Source organism: Crocuta crocuta, unplaced genomic scaffold (genome assembly GCF_008692635.1).
Source record: "Crocuta crocuta isolate KB4526 unplaced genomic scaffold, BGI_CrCroc_1.0 scaffold168, whole genome shotgun sequence".
Lineage (NCBI taxonomy): Eukaryota > Metazoa > Chordata > Mammalia > Carnivora > Hyaenidae > Crocuta > Crocuta crocuta.
In genome coordinates this window covers 43,613-54,255 of record NW_027532591.1, presented here as the reverse complement: position 1 = coordinate 54,255, position 10,643 = coordinate 43,613, and positions in this window count along the sequence as shown.

The following is a 10,643-nucleotide window of genomic DNA, read 5'->3' as shown; positions in this document are numbered from 1 at the left end:
AGAGAGAGGGAGGGAGAGAGAGAGAGAGAGAGAGGCTCCATGCTGTCAGCACAGTGCCCCAGTTGGAGCTTGATCTCAGGAACTGTGAGATTGTCACCTATGCCGAAATCAAGAGTCAGATGCTTAACTGACTGAATTATCCAGGCATCCCTAAAATGGAGGTTTTGGTGGATGAATTTGTATGTTTATTTATTTTTGAGAGAGAGAGACAGAGCAGGAGAACAGGAGCAGGGGAGGTCAGAGAGAGACAGAGACACAGAATCAGAAACAGGCTCCAAGCTGTCAGCACAGAGCCTGATGTGGGGCTCCAACTCATGGACCATGAGATCATGACCTGAGCCAAAGTCAGATGCTTAACCAACTGAGCCACCCAGGCACCCCTGATAGCTGAGTTTATAAACAGGCATGGTGATGCAGCGAAGTGTGTTGGCCAAGGTGGATGATTTTGCTTTTGCTAAACACTGCATCCAGGCAGAATTTGGAGATATCAGAAGAGAAACAATGGGGTGCGGCAGCATGCTAATGTATGAAATAGCTCATGATGAATGAGTTTATCCCCTGTCTCTTAGTCACTGACCTGTTCACTTGGGCATCACCCAGTGACTGAAGGTGTGCTTCATCATGGTGTCCAGGGGCATTAGGAAATGCGTTCAAAGAAGTTCAGATATGGGCCTTGGGTAATGAGCCTCTCATATGTCCTGGAAAGAGAAATGAAGATCATATCATACAAAATGCCTATCAGTGTCTATTGGTTCCTTTTTCTATATGTCTCTGATGCTCAAGTTTTATGGTGACTTTTATAGCTTCTTTGGGACCTGAAATAGAGAGAAATGGTTCAAAATAAATGTATTATAATTATAAATACTATAAAGCAAAGTAACCCATAAACACTGAAGGGAAATGTTGTGTCCAAATTGTCCACTTCCCACCAACTGCATCATAAACTCTGCCAATATACTATTTGACTTCCAAAAGACAATTTGCTCTTCAGCAAAACAGCCAGAGCCCCTACAATTCATTGCACATAATATTCATTTAATAAAAACACAGCAGAAATGCCAAGAAACAGTCCAATTGATCAAAAGACCAAAAGAGAAAAGCCTCAGACAATAGAAATAGTCCCAAGAATGATCCATATATTGAGTGGCCAGAGAGAGAGACTGAAATAACTATGACTAATGTGTTTTAGAATATAGAGGAAAAAATGGAATCAAATCATTTAATTTATTTTAAAAAAGGAGTGAAATGAAAAAAAAAAGAGTGAAATGGAAATTATAGAATTATTTAGCAAAGTTTTGTAGTCTGGGTCTATGGGCCTGAACATATTTTTGTAAAATTTATTCCTACATATTTTATGCTTGGGGCTGCTATTGTAAATGGGGTTGTGTTAGAAGTTTCACTTTACAGCTGTTCATTGTTCCTCCATACAAATATAACTGATTTTTGTATGTTGACCTATTGATCTTTGTGTTGGGGGTTCCCAAGACCATCATCAGGTTTGATGATTCACTAGAAGAACCCAGAGAACTCAGAAAAGCAATTCTACTCACCATTACAGTTTATTACAGTGAAACGACATACATTAAAATCAGCAAAGGAAAAAAACATAGAGAGACCAGAAGTGAGATTCATACTCTCTTCTTCCAGTGGAGTCAATGAATATCACTTGATTCTTCCAGCAATGACATGTGACAACACGTACAAAACATGGCCAACCAGAGGAGCTTCACATAAGCTTTGGTGTCCAGGATTTATTTTTGGGGAGTCAGTAATGGAAGAATGGAAATGTGACTGACCATAGTTACTCAATCTCTCCAGTTTCTCCAGAGATGGAAATGATGCAGTGTGGCCAAGATCTCTACCATAAATCACATTATTAGCAGAAACTCTGGGTGGCCTAAGGCCCCAGGTTATATATATCCAGGACATGTGGATATATAGGTTCTAACATAAATGACTTAGAAAGAAGCTTAGGGTGGAAAGTCGCCACCGTGGGGGGAACGCACTCGAGGTTAGTTAGCAAGATATGTAATGGGATCATGAGAAACTTGTTTTATCACTTGTAGGAAATTACTTTCCATCTGATGCCAATATACTATTGTACTTTGGTCACAGGCTCCACTTGCCCCCCAGACCATTTGCTTCTTACACACACAAATTAATGATTATTGTCTGATTGCTTTGTTTCTCCACGACCATGTGTGTAAGATCTTGTTTTCTTCACGTTCACCACGTGGGAAATATCTTGTGAGCTTAATAAATACAGAGATGAAACCATTGTTCGGGGCTCTTATCTCCTCCCAGATATTAGCCTCTCTCGTATTCGATTCTGCTTCAGGTTTCTTGCTGGACAAGAGAGTCTGCAACAAGGACGCTCATCAGGCAAGATATTCTAAGAACTTAGAATGTATCTCCCCAGAGTCCGTCAAAAGCCAGTCTGTTTTCTGACATGTGTGACGTTTGAACATCTCAAGCCTGATGAGTTAATTCTTTAGCGTGCAAACTTCTATCTTTTTTGTTTGTTTGCTTGTTTGTTTGTTTATTGCAAACTTCTCAACTTAGTTATTAGTTTTGGTAGCTTTTTTTTTATAGATACCCTAAGATTTTTAATTGACTATATTTTTCTCTTTATTTACAGAGAAATTGACAAGATAATACAGGATTCCCATATACTACCCTGCACCCAGTTTGTCTTATTATTCACATCTTACATAATTATGGTACATTTGTTACAATTAATGGACCAGTACTGATACATTATTATTAACTAATGTCAATAATTTATTCAGATTTTCTTAGTTTTTGCTTAATGTCCCTTTTCTGTTCCAAGATCCCATTTAGGATACCATGTTGAATTTAGTTGTCATATCTCCTTTGGCTCCTTTGGCTGTGGGAATTTCATAGACTTTACTTATTATTATTTTTTTTTTTTTACAAATAGTTTATTGTCAGGGCGCCTGGGTGGCTTAGTCGGTTGAGCGTCCAACTTTCGCTTAGGTCATGATCTCATGATCTCGCGGTTCATGGGTTCGAGCCCCGCGTCGGGCTCTGTGCTGACTGCCAGTTCAGAGCCTGGAGCCTGTTTCAGTCTGTGGCTCCCTCTCTGACCCTCCCCTGCTCACGCTGTCTCTCTCTCTCTCTCTCCCCTAGAAATAAATAAATAAACAAACAAACAAATAAATAAATAAATAAACAAACAAACAAATAGTTTATTGTCAAGTTGGTTTCCATATAACTCCCAGTGCTCATCCCAAAAAGTGCCCTCCTCCATGCTCATCATCCATTATAAAGGAAGCTTACTCAGCACACACATGTGAGGAAGTTACTCAAGGTTGGGAAAGCCCACCGGAAAGTCTTAGAAGGAACAAAGCTGAAGGCTCATAGTCTGGGGATATTTTGTGTTTCCACTAGCAAGAATGAAAAACCTCAGAATTCATAAGCCATCAGGTAATGAAGGGATTTTGTCACAGCAGTGGGACAAAATGAGACCTAGCCTTAATGCTGCTTTGGGCTGGCCAAGCGTGAAAGCAAGACTTAAAAAGATCAAACTGTCTCTGAGCAACTGAGCTGCACTCTAGAATAAAGCCCTAGTGGCCAATAGTGGAATCAGATTATAGATCTAGAAATAGATCAAATTAGGTATGAGCCAACATTAACAGAAGATGTAGGCAGAGTTGTGCTTTGTATTCCCAAAGGCACCTGACCAAAACCAATCAGATCAATGGACAATGTTTATCAGTGCTTGTTTTGGTACCTGATGATCATGAAGAGAGTGTCTTCCTCATGCTTCCTCATGTTAAGAAACCATTCCTCATATATCAGCATTGACACAGAGTGAGCCATGGGAGAGAAGGTGTGTGTAGGAACAGAAAAGGTCAGCACTAGCAGAAGAAAGAATGACCCTGGGGTGGGGAGATCTGAAAGGCTGTCAGCTTCAGAGAGATTCCCAGAGGAAGATGCTAGAGCAGGCAAGGGAGACAGTGGTCAGCATCTCCTTGATCCAGAATCTTTTGTTTGACCATTTCTTGAGACTTCTCTTGAAGGGTAGGAAGCATTAGGTTGTGTAAGTATGCTCAGAATTTCCTGATTATGACCACACAAGTGAAGGAGGAGTCATAGCAGAAAGACTTACTTCCTGTTGGAAGACAAATGTCTGAAAAGCCTCAAGTTTGTCTTTCCAGGAACTCCGGAACCTGGCAACAACTTTAGTCTGACCCTGTAGGGTCTTCGTTACCTTGGCTGTTAAAACTGAGTGAAAATGGTAGACAGACAATTTGGTTAGTCTTTGGTTGAACTGAACAATTAGACAAATGAAGACTCAGATTTGAGATTCTAATTCAGTGTATTTTTCAGGGTTCTTCTGAGAAACAGAACCAATAGGATATAGATATAATCTCACTATGTATAATATTATATAACATTTTAATGTGTGTATATCTATATGTCTGCATGTAAAAAGTAAAGAATTAGTTTTTGCAATTATGGAGGCTGGGAAGTCCCAAGACATGCAGTCAGCAAGTTGGAGACACAGGAGAAGCAACATGTAGTTCCAGATTGAATCTGAAGGCCTGAGAACCATAGGAGCTGATGGTTTACTTCCAGTCCAAAAGCCAGCAGGCTTAGGACTCAAGAAAAGCCAATGTTTCAGTCCAAATGTGAAGGCTGGGAAAGAATAATTTCCCAGCCCAGCACTCAGCCAGGAAGTGATGGTTCTCATTCAGCTTCTTTGTTCTATTCAGGTCTCCAGTTGATTGAATGATGCCCACCGACATTGGGGAGGGCAATGTTTTACTCAGTCTACTGATTCAGGCGTTAAGCTCATTCAGAAACTTCCTCACAAACACCCAAAATAAGGCCTGGGCAAATGTCTGGTGCCTTGGGGCCTAGTAAAGTTGACATATAAAACTAACCATCACATTCAGCAACCAATATGCAGTAAACTCGGGGAAAGAGTGTGCAAAAAATATGTGACTGTAGTCAAAAGCGTGTTGAAGGAAATTATCTTCCTGGTAGTGTGACTTAGTAGAAAAGAAACTTAGTTCCTTCAGTCTTCAAACAGATATAACCAACTCTCAAAGGAAAGGGCAATTGAAGAGAGAGAGGGAACAGGTGAAAGAAGGAAAAGAGAAGGAAGCCAAAAGAAGCAAGGAAGGAGATGGCAGGAACTAGAGAAAAGAAAGCAAAAGCTATTGAACAATAGAGAGGCCAATGGAATGAAAGCTATAGGTTTCATTTAATGAGCATTTTGGGGATCAAGTCATAAAATATTAATTGTAAATATTGAGTCTTCCAAAGTTGTTTTGCCCTGATGGCAAGTTTCCAGTCATTTATAGTATCCCTATGCACTCTCCAATATATTGGGAGGGAAAACAATTCTAAGGGTTTTTAATGATCTTTGGTTAATGTTTTGTGAGCTCCCTGAGGTCTGCACCAGCACTAGAAGTGTCAGCTGAGAAACTAGACAGCATAATCAAAACCCAATTTGTGGCACATAGTGATGGCTGGATACCATGAGAGCTTTACAGACAGTACTCAAACTCCATGTCTTCATATTAGAATTTTATAGGTTCTTTTCCATTCTATCCAAAGAAGCCTATAGATGAAAAATTTCTTGGCCTTTTCCCAGATCATCCTTTTGATAATTCCGCTTCTGTCCATATTGTGCTCATCATACAACAGCTGGCTTTATTATCATCTCGTTAGTTTATTTGAATCGTTTCCATGGTGATGTTAAAACTTACCTTTAGAGATAATACTAGCACTTAACTATTTAGAGTCTCCATTAAGGGCAGCTGAGTGGAGGGTTGTTCTCTGGCCATCTTGGAGTCAATGTTTAATGGCAATTCTCCCTCTTGTATCCTTTATGTATGAGTTTTATCAGTAAAGTAATGTTGGATTAGTTGAGATGAGCACTTAGCAACATGAAGTCTTACAAAAAATTATTTTCTTAATTCTAAGTAATATTGCTACTTGACATGTCCATGTCCATGAAGGAGTCCAGCCTGATAGTAAGGGTCTACAAAAATAGGCATCATCTCCTTTGAGAAGCATGCCCTACCTGACTTACCCTCACTATCACTACATGGTTGATTAGCAACTATTTCCTAATGCTTCCATTGCACCCTGGGAAAATCTGAGGAACAAGGATTTTCACAATGTATTTAAGTGCTGTTTTACTTACCTTTTTCCTGACTACACTGAAGACTCCTCTCAGTCAAAAACCATGCCTAATTATCTTTGATACCTTCAGTTTTCTAGATTCTGACCACAGTAGAGTCAACAAATGAAACAGTGGGAGTGTGTTGATAAAAATGGAGAAAAGTGGTTGAGAGAAAATTAGGAAGTAGACTTTGTGACTGAGTGTGATGAGTGTGGATAGGAGGAAAGTAGATGGCTCTCTGGCTTTAGTAACTGGGTAGTTGTTAGAATCATTAATATAGCTAATATAAGTTTGTTTGTTTGGGTGGGAGGATAAAGAAGAACATAGAAGTATGGTAGGGTTAAAAATAAACTCAAAATGGGTGAAAGACCTAAATGGGAGACAGAAAACCATCAAAACCTTCAAGGAGAAAATAGGCAACAACTTCTTTGACCTTAGCCATAGCAATTTCTTGTTCAACACATCTCAAAAGGCAATGGAACTAAAAAAAAACTATTAGGACCTCATCAAGATAAAAAAGCTTCTGCACTGCAAGGGAAACAATCAACAAAACTGAAAGGGAATTGATGGAATGGGAAAAGATATTCGCAAATGACATATCAGATAAAGGATTAGTATCCAAAATCTATAAAGAACTTACCAGGTGTACTTACCAGGGTGGCTCAGTCAGTTAAGCCTCCGGCTTCAGCTCAGGTCATAATCTCACGGTTCATGAGTTGGAGCCCCACATCGGNAAGAAGACATCCAGATGGCCAACAGACACATAAAAGATGCTCAACATAACTCATCATCAGGGAAATACAAATCAAAACCACACTGAGATACCACCTCACACTGGTCAGAGTGGCTAGAATTAACAACTCAGGAAACAACAAATGCTGGTGAGGATGTGGAGAAATGAGAACCCTTTTGCACTGTTGATGGGAATGCAAACTCTGGAAAACAGTATAGAGTTTCCTAAAAAAATTAAAAATAGAACTACCCTATGACCTGTCAATAGCACTACTAGGAATTTATCCAAAGGATACAAGAGTGCTGGTTCATAGGGGCATATGTATCCCAATGTTTATAGCAGCAGTATCAACAAAAGCTGAATTGTGGAAAGAGCCTAAGTGTCCATTAACTGATGAATGGATAAAGAATACGTGGTTTATATATACAATGGAATACCTACATGGCAATGAGAAAAGATGAAATCCTGCCATTTTCAGCAATGTGGATGGAACTGGAGGGTGTTATGCTAAGTGAAATAAGTCAGTCAGAGAAAGACATATATCATGTTTTCACTCATATGTGGATCTTGGGAAACTTAACAGAAGACCATGGGGTAAAGGAAGGGGAAAAATAGTTACAAACAGCGATGGAGGGAGGCAAATCATAAAAGACTCTTAAACACAGAGAACAAACTGAGGGTGAATGGGGGGGGTAGGAGAGAAGGGAAAGTGGGTGATGGGCATTGAGGAAGGCGCTTGTTGGGATGAGCAGTAGGTGTTTTATGGAAGCCAATTTGACAATAAATTATATTTCTTAAAAAGATGTGGTTTATATATACAATGGAATACTACTTGGCAATGAGAAAGAATGAAATCTGGCCATTTGTAGCAATGTGGATGGAACTGGAGGGTATTATGCTGAGTGAAATAAGTCAGTCAGAGAAAGACAGATAATATGTTTTCACTCATATGTGGAACTTGAGAAACTTAACAGAAGACCATGGGGGAAGGGAAGGAGAAAAATAGTTACCAACAGAGAGGGAGGGAGGCAAACCATAAGAGACTCTTAAACACAGAAAACAAACTGAGGGTTGATGGGGGCCATGGGGGAGAGGGGAAAATAGGTGATGGGCTCTGAGGAGGATACTTGTTGAGATGAGCACTGGGTGTTGTATATAAGCAATGAATCATGGAAATCTATCCCCAAAACCAAGAGCACACTGTACACACTGTATGTTGGCCAATTTGACAATAAATTATATATTTTTTAAAACGAAGTATCATAGTGTTTTATTTTTTAGTAGTTTGTTAACTTTTTTTTGTAAAGTAAGCTCTTTTTTTTGTAAAGTAAGCTCTTTTTTTTGTAAAGTAAGTCCCAACATGGGACTTGAATTCACAATCCTAAGATCAAGAGTCACGTGTTCTACTGATTGAGCCAGCCAGGTGTCCCAGAAGTATGGTACTATTTTGTGCTGGTCTCAGCCTATCAATAACCAATGTTGTGGCTGGACCAGTCCTTGAGGTTCTTATGATTGCAAGACACTTTTCAGTAACAACCATCATGGGACTTTGAAAAACTAAAGGTTTATTACTTACAAGACCTGTAAATTACACAGCACAGCTTGGGCCACAGAGCAAGGCTGTAGATAAAGAGAAAGAGCACTCATGGGGCTGGTATTCTGCTTTTATTGGGATTGAGGGTGTGGGCCTAGAGTTTCTCAGGCTCACTCCTATTTTGATGAATTCCACTTAATATAAGAGTCCAATTTAAAGAGTAGAATTTAAAGTATGGGAGCAGAAGAAAACAAGTGGCACAAATGGTCAGTTATCAAAATTGACTCAAATCCTTCCAACCCTTGGGAAGAGGAGAGGAGATATAGGGCAAGCAGCTTGGTTTTAAAATATGGCATGATCCAAGAGTTGCACACATCAATTTTGCTCGTATCCCACTGGCCTAAACTAAGTCACACATCCACACCTAATAGCAAGAACATCTAGGAGATATAGTTTTATTGGGATAGGGTTGAGAGTTGACAGTTTTCCTGTCTCTGCTTCACCATTAAGTCTCTGCTTCACCTATGTCGTTTAGTTCATAGACCCCAGGAACACAATAAGTCCCATCTAGGCCTCATGAAGAGAAAAAAGCATCACTTAGAGATTTTGGATATCCAGGAATATAGGACTCTTGTTGTCATCCTCACAGAGGGAGTAAATGTAATCTGTATTTGAGAAGAAAATAAACCAAATATTTGGTGGCCAAAGGGATAGACTGGCACAGAGAGAGGCAATATTTGTGTTTCTTCTTCCATAATGTAGAGTTGTCCAATCAGGTGCCACATTTCCTCATCCTCATGACGTGTCCTCAGTAATACAACATACTCAGAAGTGATGTGTATCATATCTGAGACAAGGCAAGTAAGAAGCAGGTGTGCTTTCTCCACACTCTGTTCCTCTGTCTGCTGGATGGACACAGAGAGCTCTAAAACTCAAGGGGATAGCAGATCCATAGACGAAAAGAGACTGGGTCCCCAAATCTCAGCGTGAAAGCCCGCCAGCCCATGAGGAACACCTGTATTGATCCATTATGTAATTGAAAAATAAACTTCCTTTATTGTGTGGTGGTGAGCCTTGGCAATTTGGGGGTGTGTTGGTTATTACAAACTAGCCTAAACTTAACTAATGTGTTGTTTATTCATTTATTTTTTTTAACTCCCTGTGTCCCCTCTAGAATATAAGCATTAAGAGGTCAGTCTTTGTCTGTTAATTCATTACAATGTCCCCAGTGGCTGGAAGAATGCCTGATGTGCAGGTGTTCAATATGTATTCATGAGCAAAGAGTAAGTGTAGACTGAAGCATGTGCCCTGCAGTGGAAAGGAGCCACGCAAAGCCACATAGCATCTCTCCAAACTGTGGCTGAGGCTGACGGCATAATTGAATCAGAGCTTCAACATTTGTTTTCTCAGAACGTAAATAATTTTCGTTGACTAGGCAGTCAGTATAATGGCTGGAGAGAGAGATGAGCTTGTGGTCATAATTCATTTGTTCATCCCTCTGCCTGTGAATTCATTCATTTGTTAAACAAATATGTCTTGAGCATCTACCATGTAGTAGGGTATACCGAATTATGAGGGCCATAGCTGGGGCTAATCCATAGTTAGATTTCGTTAGGCAGCTATAGCTCCATATTCCAAAAACAAATGTCACTAGTCCCAGGTGAGAAAACAGAAAGAGATCATGGGTGGTTCATCACAGCCTGTTTCTAGCCTAGAGTGTGCATCTGAGAGCATTATTTAGAGATGGAGGCCTTTATGTGTGGCTAGCAAATTAGTTCATACAACAATGAGTTGTTGTGGGGGAGAAGTAAGGAAGAGATCAGTGTTCTTGTTAGATATTTTAGAGATTGCCAGGGAAGCTGTACTGATCCATTCAGGGGAGATAATCACATTTTATTCTAAATGTATTTACAGTGCTGGGACCTTAATTTTTGCAGGTCCTCCAGGTATTGGAGAGAGAACTGTGGACCCTTTTCTTTAGCTTTTACAGTTGTTCTCAAGGAGACTCTGGTTTCTGGAGTGTTGAGTCAACTTGCATTCTGGTTTCATCAAATACCACTGGTGTCTCCACTTGAAGCAGTCTTGGATGCCAGGAGAAAGAAGCTTATAACATCTTGGATTATTTTGTTCATGTCCTGGCATCATGTTTTAAGAAGGATGTTGTCAAACTAGTTTGAGTTAAGAAGAGACAAATCAGGAAAGTGTTGGATATGAAG